Source organism: Tursiops truncatus, chromosome 2 (genome assembly GCF_011762595.2).
Source record: "Tursiops truncatus isolate mTurTru1 chromosome 2, mTurTru1.mat.Y, whole genome shotgun sequence".
NCBI lineage: Eukaryota > Metazoa > Chordata > Mammalia > Artiodactyla > Delphinidae > Tursiops > Tursiops truncatus.
Window position 1 is genome coordinate 148339706 of NC_047035.1, and position 16421 is coordinate 148356126.

A 16421-nucleotide genomic window follows, 5' to 3' on the forward strand; every position below is an offset into this window, starting at 1 on the left:
ACATTTAATAGAAACTATACAGCTGTGAATTAATGAACAATTTTGTGAAAACTGCAAATGCAGGTGAGTTAATAGTAATTTAAATTTCAAATTAGATTCAAAAACATTTAAGTGGTGGGGGACCTTCAAGATGGCGGAGGAGTAAGATATGGAGATCACCTTCCTCCCCACAAATACATCAAAAATACATCTACATGTGCAACAACTCCTACAGAACACCTACTGAACACTGGCAGAAGACCTCAGACTTCCCAAAAGGCAAGAAACTCCCCACGTACCTGGGTAGAGCAAAAGAAAAAAGGAAAAACAGACAAAAGAATAGGGATGGGACCTGCACCTCTGGGAGGGAGCTGTGAAGGAGGAAAGGTTTCCACACACTAGGAAGCCCCTTCACTGGTGGAGGTGGGGGGTGGACAGGAGCAAAGCTTCAGAGCCATGGAGGAGAGTGCAGCAACAGGGGTGCAGAGGGCAAAGCAGAGAGATTCCTGTACAGAGGATCCATACTGACCAGCACTCACCAGCCTGAGAGGCTTGTCTGTTCACCTGCCAGGGTGGGCGGGAGCTGGGAGCTGAGGCTCGGGCTTCGGAGGTCGGATCCCAGGGAGGGGACTGGGGTTGGCTGCGTGAACACAGCCTGAAGGGGACTAGTGTGCCACAGCTAGCCTGGAGGGAGTCTGGGGAAAAGTCTGGAACTGCCTAAGAGGCAAGAGACCATTGTTTCGGGATGCGCGAGGAGAGGGGATTCAGAGCACTGCCTAAATAAGCTCCAGAGACAGGCGTGAGCTGTGGCTATCAGCACGGAGCCCGGAGACGGGCATGAGATGCTAAGGCTGCTGCTGTAGCCACCAAGAAGCCTGTGTGCAAGCACAGGTCGCTATCCACACCTCCCCTTTTTTGGTTTTGTTGCTCTCTTCACTTTCTTTTTAAATTACTTTTTAATTTTATTTTTTATTTTAATAAATTTATTTAATTTTCTTTTTTTCTTTCTTCTTTTTTTTTTCTCCCTTTTCTTTGTAGCTGTGTGGCTAACAGGGTCTTGGTGCTCCAGCTGGGTATCAGGCCTGAGTCTCTGAGATGGGACAGCCAAGTTCAGGACATTGGTCCACCAGAGAACTCCTGGCCCCACGTAGTATCAAAAGGTGAAAATTCTCCCATGGATCTCCATCTCAACACTATCACCCAGCTCCACTCATGACCAGCAAAGTACAGTGCTGGACACCCTATGCCAAACAGATAGCAAGACAGGAACACAACCCTACCCATTAGCACAGAGGCTGCCTAAAATCATAATAAGGTCATAGACACCCCAAAACACCGGACGGGGTCCTGCCCACCAGAAAGACAAGATCCAGCCTCATCCACTAGAGCACAGGCACCAGTCCCCTCCACCAGGAAGCCTACACAACACACTGAGCCAACCTTACCCACTGAGAGCAGACACAAAAAACAATGGGAATTATGAACTTGCAGCCTGTGAAAAGGAGACCCCAATCACAGTAACTTAAGCAAATCAGAAGACAGAGAAATACACAGAAGATGAAGGAGCAAGGTAAAAACCCAGCAGACCAAAAAAAATGAAGGGAAATAGGCAGCCTACCTGAAAAACAATTCAGAGTAATGATAATAAAGATGATCCAAAATCTTGGAAATAGAATGGAGAAAATACAAGAAACATTTAGCAAGGACCTAGAAGAACTAAAGAGCAAACAAACAATGATGAACAACACAATAAATGAATATAAAAATTCTCTAGAAGGAATCAATAGCAGAATAACTGAGGCAGAAGAACGGTTAAGTGACCTGGAATATAAAATAGTGGAAATAACTACCACAGACCAGAATAAAGTAAACAGAATGGAAAGAATTTAGGACAGTCTCAGAGACCTTGGGGACAACATTAAACACAACAACATTCAAATTATAGGGGCCCCAGAGGAAGAAAAGAAAAAGAAAGGGACTGAGAAAATATTTGAAGAGATTATAGTTGAAAACTTCCCTAATATGGGAAAGGAAATAGTCATTCAAGTCCAGGAAGGACAGAGAGTCCCATACAGGATAAATCCAAGGAGAAATACACCAAGACACATATAAATCAAACTATCAAAAATTAAATACAAAGAAAAAATATTAAAAGCAGCAAGGGAAAAGCAACAAATAATATACAAGGAAATCCCCATATGGTTAACAGCTGATCCTTCAGCAGAAACACTGCAAGCCAGAAGGGAGTGGCAGGATATATTTAAGGTGTTGAAAGGGAAAAACCTACAACCAAGATTACCCAGCAAGAATCTCATTCAGATTCCAAGGAGAAATTAAAAGCTTTAGAGACAAGCAAAAGCTAAGAGAATTCAGCACCACTAAACCAGCTTTACAACAAATGCTAAAGGAATTTCTCTAGGCAGGAAACACAAGAGAAGGAAAAGACTTACAATAACAAACCCAAAACAATTAAGAAAATGGTACCAGGAACATACATATTGATAACTACCTTAAATGTAAATGGATTGAATGCTCCAACCAGAAGACATAGACTGGCTGAATGGATACAAAAACAAGACCTGTATATATGCTGTCTACAAGAGACCCACTTCAGACCTAGGGACACATACAGACTGAAAGTGACGGGATGGAGAAAGGTATTCATTGCAAATGGAAATCAAAAGAAAGCTGGAGTAGCAATTCTCATATCAGACAGAATAGACTTTAAAATAAAAATATTACAAGAGAAAAGAAGGACACTATGTAATGATCAAGGGATCAATCCAAGAAGAAGACATAACAACTATAAATATTTAACCACCCAACATAGGAACACCTCAATACATAAGGCAAACGCTAACAGCCATAAAAGGGGAAATCAACAGTAACACAACCATAGTAGCGGACTTTAATACCCCACTTTCACCAATGGAAAGATCATCCAAAATGAAAATAAATAAGGAAACACAAGCTTTAAATGATACATTAAAACCAGGTGGACTTAAGTGATGTTTATAGGACATTCCATCCAAAAAAAAACCAGAATACACTTTCTTCTCAACTGCTCATGGCACATTCCCAGGATAGATCATATCTTGGGTCACAAATCAAGCCTTGGTAAATTTAAGAAAATTGAAGTCGTATCAAGTATCTTTTCTGACCACAACATTATGAGACTAGATATCAATTATAGGAAAAAATCTATAAAAAATACAAACACATGGAGGCTAAACTATACAATACTAAATAACCAAGAGATCACTGAAGAAATCAAAGAAGAAATCAGAAATTACCTAGAAACAAATGACAATGAAAACACGACGAACCAAAACATACGGGATGCAGCAAAAGCAGTTCTAAGAGGGAAGTTTATAGCAATACAATCCTACCTCAAGACACAAAGAACATCTCAAATAAACAATGTAACCTTACACCTAAAGCAATTAGAGAAAGAACAAAATATCTGCAAAGTTAGCAGAAGGAAAGAAATCATAAAGTTCAGATCAGAAATAAATGAAAACGAGATGAAGGAAACAATAGCAAAGATCAATAAAACTAAAAGATGGTTCTTTGCGAAGATAAACAAAATTGACTCATCAAGTCAATTAGCCAGACTCATCAAGAAAAAAAGGGAGGAGACTCAAATCAACAGAATTAGAAATGAAAAAGGAGAAGTAACAACTGACACTGCAGAAATACAAAGGATCATGAGAGATTACTACAAGCAACTATATGCCAATAAAATGGACAACCTGGAAGAAATGGACAAATTCTTAGAAAAGCACAACCTTCCGAGACTGAACCAGGAAGAAATAGAAAATATAAACAGACCACTCACAAGCACTGAAACTGAAACTGTGATTAAGAATCTTGCAACAAACAAAAGCCCAGGACCAGATGGCTTCACAGGCGAATTCTATCAAATAGTTAGAGAAGAGCTAACACCTATCCTTCTCAAACTCTTCCAAAATATAACAGAGGGAGGAACACTCCCAAACTGATTCTACGAGGCCACCATCACCCTGATGCCAAAACCAGACAAAGATATCACAAAGAAAGAAAACTACAGGCCAATATCACTGAGGAACATAGATGCAAAAATCCTCAATGAATACTAGCAACAGAATCTAACAGCACATTAAAAGGATCATACACCATGATCAAGTGGGGTTTATCTCAGGAATGCAAGGGTTCTTCAATATATGCAAATCAATCAATGTGATAAACCATATTAACATGTTGAAGGAGAAAAACCATATGATCATCTCAATAGATGCAGAAAAAACTTTTGACAGAATTCAACACCCATTTATGATAAAAACCCTCCAGAAAGTAGGCATAGAGGGAACTTACCTCAACATAATAAAGCCCATATGACAAACCCACAGCCAACATCGTTCTCAATGGTGAAAACCTGAAACCATTTCTACTAAGATCAGGAGCAAGACAATGTTGTCCGCTCTCACCACTATTATTCAACATAGTTTTGGAAGTTTTAGCCACAGCAGTCATAGAAGAAAAAGAAGTAAAAGGAATCCAAATCAGAAAAGAAGTAAAGCTGTCACTGTTTGCAGATGACATGATACTCTACATAGAAAATCCTAAAGATGCCACCAGAAAACTACTAGAGCTAATCAACGAATTTGGTAAAGTAGCAGGATACAAAATTAATGCACAGAAATCTCTTGCTTTCCTATACACTAATGATGCAAGATCTGAAAGAGAAATTAAGGAAGCACTCCCATTTACCATTGCAGCAAAAAGAATAAAATACCTAGGAATAAACCTATCTAAGGAGACAGAAGACCTATATGCAGAAAACTCTAAGACACTGATGAAAGAAATTGAAGATGAGACAAACAGATGCAGAGATATACCATGTTCTTTGATTGGAAGAATTAACATTGTGAAAATGACTCTACTACCCAAAGCAATCTACAGGTTCAATGCAATCCCTGTCAAACTACAAACAGCATTTTTCACAGAACTAGAACAAAAAGTACATAATAATCTCAATAGATTTATAAAAAAGCACTTGAAATAATTATACAATTTCAAATGTGTATATAAGAATTACTACACTAAAGGCATAAAAATACTTCATTGTAAGCCTTTTAATTCTATTTTAAGCCATTTAATTCCATCCATTCTGTGTTGTTCCTGAAATCTGGAATATTCTTTGCCTTCCTATATAGATGCTCAAAATCTTGTTACAGAAAATAATGTATAATAAAAGTCATTATATACTGGATTTTTTCAGGGATTTTCTTTATAAAAAATTCTTTAAGGATTTTCCTTTTGAGGATATGTTGACACGATGCATTAGATACTCCAAACATTTTCTAATCTTCATGGTTGTTAAATTAAAATTATACACATATGCAATTATAAAAGGTAAAATGTTGTATATGTTTGTATATTTGCATGTGAAAACACACACATATTATGTATAACTCACCATCTCCCAGCAGCTACTTGCTTATATAAAATATTAAATATGTTCTGTCATAACTGAGAAGAGAGCGCACAGGTAATAAGACAGTAAAATGTTTACTTAGAACAAGGCCAACAGTAGTAGAGAATGCACTTTGCCTGCTGTTATATTTTGCCCACAATATAAATCAGAGCTGCATTTCTAAAATTGACTTTGAGAACAATTCTCAAGTCAAAAATAAACATAATAAAAAACGCTTAAAGTGAGGAGAAATAGCATGATCCAAGAGTTTAAAAGAATATTTACAAAGAAAAGAAAAGAAAAGAGACAGTATCCTCTTTTTCACTGGAAAATAACAATAAAGCACAGGGATGGTGTTCTAAGTAAGAGTCGGCAGTACCCAACGTGTTTGTCTGGAGTCTGTGGCGTTTTAGAAGTGATTCCTAAAGAACCTTCTCGCTACACGTGGACACATGGCCAGGGCCCTTTCTCGTGCACTGGAGTTTTACAGAGGTCAGCTTTACAGTTCTTCTGGTTGGCTCATGATTACAGGCACACTTTTGCGAAGCAGGCTGTGAGAAAAAATGTTTTCCTGTGTGTATTATTCACTGCCCAGTGTTTCAAAAACAGAGGACAAATTGGGAATCTGACAGAGTAGACAGGGTCAAGATTTTAGTGAATGAAGGAGTTCATCCAAGTTATCATGCCTTCCAGATGCCTTCAACAACGTGCTTCCTCAGAGCAGTGATGGCAGAAGATATTTGCAAAAGATCTATCTGATAAAGGGTTAATATCCAAAATATGCAGGGGACTCCTACAACACAAGAGATTAAAAAATATATATATTTTAAAATAGGCAAAGACTTAAAAGGTTGAATAGATATTACTCCAAAGAAGACACACAGGTGGCCAACAGATATATGAAAATGTGCTTGACATCACTCATCATCAGGGAAATGCAAATCAAAACCACATTGAGGCATCACCTCACAGTCATCAGAATGGCTGTTTTCAAAAAGGCAAGAGATAACTAGTGTTGGTGAGGATATGGAGAAAAGGGAAACCTTAATCACTGTTGGTGGGAATGTAAATTGGTGCAGCCACTGTGGAAAACAATATGGAGGTTCCTCAAAAAATTAAAAATAGAACTGCAATGTGATCCTGCAATCCTACTTCTGGGTATTTATCTGAAGAAAATTAAATCAGGATCTTGAGGAAACATCCACACCCCTATGTTCATTGCAACAAGTGTTCACAATAGCCAAGACGTGGAAACAATCTAAGTGTGCTGATGGATGAATGGATAGGAAAAAATGTGGTCTATACATACAGTGAAATATTATTTGGCCTTAAAAAAAGAAATACTGCCATTTGTGACAACATGGATGGACCTTGAGGACATTATGCTAAGTGGAATAAGTCAGACACAGAAGGACAGTTACTACCTGATAAGATGTGTATGAGGGACCTAAACGTTAAACCCACAGATGCAGAGAGTGGGATGATGGTCGTTAGGGTCTGGGGGTAGGGGGAAACAGGAGAGGTTGGTCACCGGGTACAGAGTGTCAGTTATGCAAGACGACAGAGCCCTAGAGATCTACTCTACAGCATGGCGGCTATATTTAATATCACTGTATTGTAAAGTTGAAAAATGCTGAAATGGTTGATCTTATGTTAAGTGTTTTTATCACTAATAATAATAATACAGACAAGGATGGGGGAAGCTTTTGGAGGTGATGGATAGTTCATGGCATAGATTGTGATGATATTTATTTCACGAGCGTACACTTATCCCCAAACTCGCCAAGTTGCATACAGTTTATTGCATGTCAATCATGACTCAATAATGTGGGTTTTTTTGGAAAAACAAAAGCAGCGTGGGCTGAGGAGAAGCCTCCAGGTCAGGGCTACAAATGCCGAGTGTTTGCTAGACACGCTGACACCCCTCAGTTGTTTGGGGAAGGTAGTATTTCTGCTTCCCTATCTGAGGGAACTCCATTTTTTCCTCCATGTCCCTGGCTGCATAGGCTTTGCTATTCCCTGGACATTAAAGAGAACTTGGGAAAATGAACAATTATCATACTTCTTTGTTATTTTTCCTGCCTTACTATCAGAGCAAGACATTTTGGTTTTAACATTTTTGCCTTTAAAATACCACTGAATCACTCTTACTTAAGCAAGCATGAATTTTCCAAATGATTCTTAAAGGTTTGCCTAGACCAATAAAGAAGCAAAGGTAAGAGCAAACCAAGTTTGCTTGTGTGAATATTGACTACACGTAAAATGTAATTCATCATTTCATCCAGTCTCCTAGAGTGAACAACGGACGATTAATGGTTTATAATTTACATCTTCTACATTATATATAAAACTTTTCACTTGCATAGTTCACTTTTACTCCAAGTTATTCTTATTTACATAACTCAAATATATATGCTACATTTAATGGGCAAACGTTTGTCTCAATTAGATTCCTGCAGCTTTTGACTTGTCTGTCTCATTGTTAATGCCAATATATATGTTACTGTTTCAAAATAAATTATATTTGAAATTCAAATAAATGGGTAGATACTGTAATGGGGTTCTGTGTGATACTAACAGCATCCAGCAGACTTCAGGTTCACCTAATTAATCTGCTGTACAGTTTGCAGCAATTGAAAAAGAGAACATTGAGATAAGTGATTAGTCTTTTTGGTAATGGATGCAGGATTTTGGAGAATCCACACATATGGCTGTTATCGATACAGAACTGGAGAAAAGATATTCTAAACTTAAAGCCAGGGCAATTCAATACTTGGCCTTGGAATTGATCCAAATGACAAGAATTCATAGGTTCATTCATTATGGTTAAAAACAAAATAAACTAAAGCTTGTTCAGTTGTGAAGGGTTAATAATGAAGATAAGGAAACATCAATCATGAGACCCAATTAATGAAAATGATCTTAAAGAACATCATGCCAGAATGACAATGGTTTAGTTAATATTAAAAGATTGATATCATAATAACAGCAGGGCATGATAAAACAAACTGCATATATGTAATTCTAGGATCAAGGCAGGTTGTGTGGACCTTAATGAAATAGAAAATCACAAGAGGATTTTTTTTTTCGGCCATGTGACATGTGGGATCTTAGTTCCCCAACCAGAGATAGAACCCGAGCACCCTGCATTGGAAGCACGGAGTCCTAACCACTGGCCCGCCAGGGAAGTCCCACAAGAGGATATTTATGTTTATATCTAGTTTGTGTTTAAGCAAAAACTATTAAGTATCCAAATCCTGATGACCTTCTCCATGGGAATCAACATTCCTATCCATGGAAAGCAGAGATCTTTTCCAATTATGACCTAACGCATCCTAAGAAATTGAGAACTGGGAAAACCTATGTAATAGATTGAGTTTATCTGTATATTTTCACGTTCAGAATAATGATTTGTATTAGACTGTTGCTTAATTACCTCCCATTAGGGGAAATGTTTCTCACCTCTAGAAATTATAAAGCTGCTGGGAAATTCTTCGTGAGTCACCTTATAGAAATGGAAAATTTATTCACTGGAGTATGTCTAAATTTGTCTCCATGTAAGTCTAGATAGTAGGGACGTTGTAAAAATGGGCTTTGCAGGCAAGGTAAATTCAAATCCTGGCCTTTTTCATTTAGTATCTGGATAACTCTGGACCATTAACTCAACCCCCCAAACCTTAGTGCAGTGGAGAGCAACCAGAAGTTGCATTTCCAAGCCAAAGACACAAAGCCCATATCTCAATTTTCTTTATTACAGTAAAATGAAAAAAGTGATTTGTGCATCTATATGAAAACTATAACTTTGTACATAGAGTATAATAATCTTCTAGGTTACTCATTTTCAAAATCAAATGGCAGCATCTAAATATATAGAAGATAACTAATAGAATTTTTCTATATAATTCAGTCATTTAATAATTAAAATTTGTGTGAATTTGTTCAAATTTTTGATCATCTTAAGCAGAGTCTGTTAATTAAGCTATTAAGACATTTTTCACCTACTGAAATGATTAAACTTTGTATTTTTTCATGATATCATTAGACATCCTTAACAAGTTTTATTCTCTTTGACAGAATAGGTATATAAACTAGCTTAGCTACTGTCATTGACTACATGTCTTAAGGGGAAAATTTCTTTCTTCATTATACTACTAATTTCCTATGCATAGCACTTCTTTTTTATTTTAGATTATAAAATTACAAAAATTCTGTTACAATCTCTAAAGAAAATATGGATTTTCAGACTGTATCAAATTGCCTTAGACTTGGTATGTTTATCTATATCTGGTACCTATCATCTACCTGTCTATCTATCTATCTATCTACCTATCTAGTTTTTTAATACAAAACTGGAGATACAGACAGTTTTGTTTTGGTTGAAAGAGTGGATCGTCAACTGAGTTTGTAAAGAGAAAAAAAAGCCAGTCCTCTGTGGAATATAAGGAAAATAAGGAATATTAATAAATACATGTTTTTTGAAAAATGACAGTAAGGTTAAATTTTATTTTTTATTATGTTTAGAAATGTACACGCCATGGAATTTAACATGCTTGTTTGACACAAGGCGTGGATGCCGCTTGGGTCTCTGGATGTTTAGATGATCTTACCCTCACGTCCTGGGGGCTTCTCCGTTGCTGCAGGTGAGTGAACAGTTTAGTTTACATCCCTGGAATCCTGGGCCAACGGTGAACTTTTATCTCTCCCTGTGAATCACTATCTCTTCTAGTCTCAGGGCAGCAGCGATAACATTTACCTTTCCAAACAGAATACAATAGGGAAAAGGGAGCAGAGAATTTGGAGGCGTACTTTCAGGATTCACATCTTTGAATTTGCTGCTAATGGACTATGATCTCCAGCCATTGAACTTGACTTCCTGACCTAACCAGCTCTTGGGGTAAAGAGGGATAAAACAATACCTCTTAGAATTGCTTTAGAAATTTAATGAGCTAAGGAATAATAAGGCACCTGGTGTATTTTAAACTATTTATTGTTTTCCTTTTGTAAACAACTGGTATAAATCATGCTCTTAATTATCGACAGCATCTCTGTTATTTTTATTCAGCTGCATCTTCCATAAAACACCGGAGGAGCAGTTTGCAGCAGTGCTTTCTTCATCCTCCTTCCTTATCGAGAAGGAAGATACACTTATCGCTTCCCAGAGGAACACATTTAGTATTATTATTAATAGTATTTATTATTTACATATTCATTTATTACACACATGTAATTTTTATTGTTTTCTGAATTTAAGGAAATGGTACCAAGCTCTATGCATTATAGTTAAAATGATGTTAAGATCTCTCCATGTTTATACTTTTGTATCTGGCTACACAGGAAGATCTTACTAAGCTTTTCTTTGTAATTTGTGGCCCAATAGCTGGTCCTAAGTGTAAGGCACTGTTTGGGGGGATATTTTCTCTGTGATATTCTTTTATTCAATAACAGTTTCTGAAGTTTACAACTTCAGTCAACAAACAGAGGTAAACTCAACTCTGAGCCTCAGGTGTGTGCCAGAGCTATGTGTGTGTCGGAATTGTAAGGTGGATACACATCTACCTGTCTTCCAGGTGCTGGGGAATGTGTATATGTGTGTAGATTTGCAAATCCTTTTGTCATTATCCATGGGATGTTGCCACATTTTCCCCTATTTCTACCCTCCTGTCAGCTCACAGGTGGGTGGAGACTGTGCTCATACAATCGTTCACCTCCCCAGCGTCTCGGCCATCACCTCCTAAACTAAGGCCTGTGGGTACAGACACCGTCCCAGTGAAAAATATTGTAAGCATCACTGACATCTGAGAATGTAGTGACCAGCGTTCTGTAAGGTTTGCCTGGGGACATTCCCAGGACACACCATCCTGGCTTCCAGATCAAGGTGGTTTATGCTTCTATTGATAGAAGTACACACAATTCAGTGAGGGGACTGGACTGGGCAGGAAGCCGTCTGAATCGGTAGTGTTGTGGCCTTTGTTTTTTAAATTACTACTGTTCAAAATATGGCAGAGGCCTGAAATAAGATGATAGTCATTTAGTGTTACCTTGCTTTTCTTTCCCCCTCAATGCTGATTTTGCTTGTTTGTTTGTTATCTGCTCAAATCAGGACCTCTATCCTGCTGCTCTCCTTCTTACCCAGGTTACCCCAGTGACTCTCTCCTCATCAATATCGAGTTTACTTATGTCATGGCTCCAGTTTTATTTTAAGTAACAGTTTGTATCAGTGGTCTTCATAATTAGAATTATTTCCTTCTAAGACCTGAATGTTTGCAGCTAATTGAACCCAGGGGGGTGACTTATTTTGGTGGCCTGAAATCGTTTAGTTCTGCCTGCCTTCATCCAAAAAATATTGAATCTCTTGGACAGCTGCTTCTTTCTTTATCCCATGAGCTGATGTTGAAAGGGCTTTTCTTGTTTTACACTAAGTGGAGTATGTGCTGAATATAATTTCCCCACCAGCAAAGAAAATATATTTTCAAACGTGATCTCTGCATGATATTAGAAATCATCAACCCGTGTCACCACATCTTAGGGCCAGGACTTTCTAATAACTCTCAATATCACATGACTTCCTCTTCCATACCATGTTCCTAATATCCTGAAAGTCTTAATTAGTGGACCTATCACCAAATTTTTAAAAAGTCAACGAATGCGTTATTGATCTACATCTGTATTTAATGATATAATGTGATGATGAATTACATCTCTTGAAATGGAAATTGAATTTCTCCAGAAGCAGAATTGAGAGACCTTGATGTGGGAATTCTGTAGAATTGCAGATACTTATCTCTCTTAAATGTGAACCCTAAACTTCTTCTTTAATAGCAAGAAATCCTGCCTTAATTCAGGTGCTCTAGAGGCCAAGAGAAGTGCCTCCCTTAACTAACCTTGTCTAATTATCTTTACTGTCCTTATCTTCCTACTGTCTGTTATGAAATACAACTATCCAGTCCCATGGTTGCTTAATTAAATTCTGCTCATTTCAAAATTATAATTATTTTGACAATGATACTTCAACTTACAATAATTGAATGTTGAGGTCAAGTGAATAATATCTTAAAGCCCTTCTAATTGAGGATTATTGCATAAAATAATTCACATGGGAACTCCATGAATCTGGGAACACTAAAACTAGTCAATTTTATAGGAAATGGGATCCTGGAAAAATAATTATAGTAAACAAGTATCTTTATGATTTATTGGGTTCTGAATCTGCCCAGAGCGTCTATGAGAATGTTTTCAATTTTGTTTGTTTTATAAATGAACTTCAGTGTTTGTCTTGAACTGACTTTTGAATGCCAACTGGGAAGCACCAAATTTATACTTAAAAGAATATGAAGCAGGGCAGAGAGTATAAATTATATTTAAACCAGTTAAATGTAAAGTCCACATCCACTTTCTGAACATGTGTGTTAGGAACTTCTTACCAAAAATTTTTTTAAAAAGCTTTTCACTTGGAGTTGTCTAAATCCAGCCACTCCTCACACTGTTTGTTCATTTATTCCCTCCGCTACACACTGTTTTAAAGAAATGATTGAAATGGGAAAGTAATACACACACTTAAAATATTGGGAATATACAAAGACTGTGATCAGCCAGACATTCCATAGTTTGAATTAAGTGTTTCTATGAAGAGCAGCAAAGTAAAGAGATTATGTCTTTTTCCTCCATATCTCCTTCTTTCTTTTATTTTTATTTGTTTCCTTCTGTTTCTGTTTTTTCTCTCTCCCATTCTTTAACTCTCTTATCAGTCCTTGGCCCTGAACCAGCACCTTTGCTTTAGCTCATGCCTTTTTCTGCTATTCACTTTGATATGATGTGTTTGTTCTGAGGGAAATTATAAGCATCAGAACTGACCTACTTTGGAACTCATATCAACATGAGGTAACCAATAAAGCGATTTGGCGTGAAAAGAGTAGTGATTTGCAGAGAACAACATTTATGGTGGTTTTAGCTGATTATAATGTGGGGAGTTATTTAATAATTACTCTTTGATTATAGCAATTTCCTTTTAGCAAAAATCAGAAATGTGGAGGACTTACACTTCTGGCCAAGGTAGAGTAACAGGGACTGGATTTATGGTCTTGCCTAAAACAATAAATACATAAAACCAGGAAAAGTATATATGCGTGTGTGTGTGTGTGTGTGTGTGTTCAAGGTACTGTGTTAGGCAATAAAGGAGAATAATGCCTAAGAGACAGGAAATAAACAAAGGAGCCCTATGATTTTCCAAGATTACAACCTTCAGAGAATTTTCTGGCTGGTGCCCAGGCCGTGGGGTCTCAGGCAAAGACCAGCAGATTCCCTGTGGTGAGGAGATGAGCTAAGATTCAGGGGAAACCAGAGCAGCTAAAGTTCATAGGACAGAGCATTGGAGAGAGAGGTGCACGGGGAGAGCTCTGGACGCCAGCAGAAGACCCACCGAGTATTTGGTAAAGTACTGGTTACCACACACTTTTGACGAAAGTACCCAAGACTGTGAAAAGGACCATCTGGGATGATTAGAGAGAACCGTGCTGACACTGGACTTTGAAAATGACTGTGGTTCCTGCCAGGGAGACAGGATAACCTATAATTTATGGGGAGTTGTGTAGGGTAGTGAGGCAGAGTCTTGCTTCCATTGTGGGGAATGATCAGACTAGACTAGTTATATGCTCTGGTCTTGCCTGAAAATTTTTAAGGCAAGAGTCAAAGGAATCAACCTCTTTCCAAGTAAGTTAACCAAGTCCTGGAACAAAGTACAAAAATATAAAAAATCAAAATTATTCATCACCCAACAAGAGAAACACACTACGTCTGGCAGTCAATCAAAGATAACTAGGCATACCAAAAAAAAAAAAAAAAAGCAGAATAAGGCCCATGATTAGCATAAACATCAATCAGCCAAAACTGAACTAGAACAGACATAGGAGTTAAAATTAACAAAGACATTGAAGCAAATATTATAACTGCATTTCATGTATACAAAAGTTAGAGATATGGAAGACAAGAATAAAATGAGTCAAACTGAAAAAAAATTAGTCAAAATGGAAAAAAAAATCTCAAACTAGAAAATTTCTAGAAGGTAATGTTTAAAGATTTTTTTAACCTGCTATCAAAAGCATGCTCCATAAAAAATTTTTTTTAATCTGTAAATTAGACATAATCAAAATTAAGAAGTATTCTTTGGGAAAAAAAACTGTTAGGAGAAAAAAGATACAAGACCTGGAAATAACTTTGCAAAGAATACAACTAATAGAGAATTTTTTTCCAGGATGTATAAAGATATATAAAGAACTCTCAAACCTCAATAATAAGAAAACAGACACTACAATTAATAACATGCAAAAGATTTTAACAGAAACTTAGTCAAAGATAGAGATGTCAAATATACATGAAAAAACTGCTCAATTGACTAGTCATTCAGAAAATGCAAACTAAAACCACAATGTACGTGCTGTTAGAATGGCTAAAATTTAAAAAGTCTGACCAGAACAGATGTTGATGTGGATATGGAGAAACTGGTGCTCTTATGCATTACTGGTGGGGATGCAATATTGTCCAAACACTTTGAAAAATGATTTTGCAATTTCTTTAAAGTTTAAACGTATACTTACCATATGCTCTAAGCTGTATGTCCTTACAATGAACATGATGTCCACAGAAGCTTTGTTTGTGAGAGTGGGAAACTGAAAATAACCCAAAGGCCTATTATCAGGTGAAAAGAATAAACAAAATCTGGCATATCCCTCCAATGATCCTGAGTGAAAGAATTCAGAAAAGTAAGCATGCATACTCTATGTTCCCATTTATGGAAATCTCCTGAAAAAGTAAATTCATCTATAGTGAGGAGAGCAGACAGTGCTTACCCGAGGATGGGCCATAAGCGGCATGGGAGCGATGGGTCTCAAAGGAACACAAGGAAACTCTGGGTGTTTCTGTACATTCACTCTCTGGATTGAGGTGATTATTTCACATGTGTACTTGTATCACAGATTAACAAACTGTGCACCTTACGTGCATGCAGTTTATTGTATGCAAATTATACCTCAATAAAAATAAATTATTTAAATGTGTAGATGGCAGGTATGAACTTTTATAACTTGAGTTTGCTCTGAATCAGGACAATGGGGCTATGACTTCCTTATGTGGAAGGAACTACACTATCAGAGATAGGTGTTTTGAAAGGTCTCCAAAAATGTTGATTTTTGAGGCATTTTGTCCTTTCTTTGCCCAGAACCATTCGGATGGCCATTTATTCACACTAAGGATTGGTATCTTTAAATTGTGAACTAAAAAGTCTTAGTTTATACCTGCATCATCCCCCACCCACTACAACCCCCAAATCCACTGAACCTGTTTCACCCCTCAGAAGCTTCACTGCATTTAGTACATAAACATTTAATGGGGACTAAGGAAGTGGGGAATCCATTTCTTATTTTACCCTATTGAAAAACCATCTCTAAATAGCAATGCTCGGTCCACCACTTGACAAATCAGTGTAAGGGAGGGATAATGATATTTCTAGATGACAGATCAGTTTAAAAAAAAATAAAAGCTCTAAATTGCCCTTTAATCAGAGTAATAGTCAAGGAGAAGTCGTATCTAGGCAACCACGCTGAGATGGCTGAAAATGACAAGAAGGCTTCCTCAAACCCTGGTGAGAAAAATCAGTCCACTCTCCCCTGTGTAGAAAAAGTGTGTTACATTTAATTATGTGGGATTTGGGGGGCTGAATATAAATGATGGGAATTGCCTTTTTAAAAGTCCTGTGCCTGCTCTTTATGCTGGAATGGTGGCAGAAGTCATAATAAGGACTTTTTCTAGCCTACTAAGGGCCCCAGGAAACTGCCTACTAAGAGTTCTGGGGAGGATTTTACTGATGGTATTTTCTTTGTAAATAAGAACATTCTGACGGCTTTGTGCATTAGAAGGTGCCCATGTGATTGCAGGCAGACTAAAAGGTTATATGCTTAGAGTGAGGTAGTGAAGTGAAAGGTGCAATAAATAGATG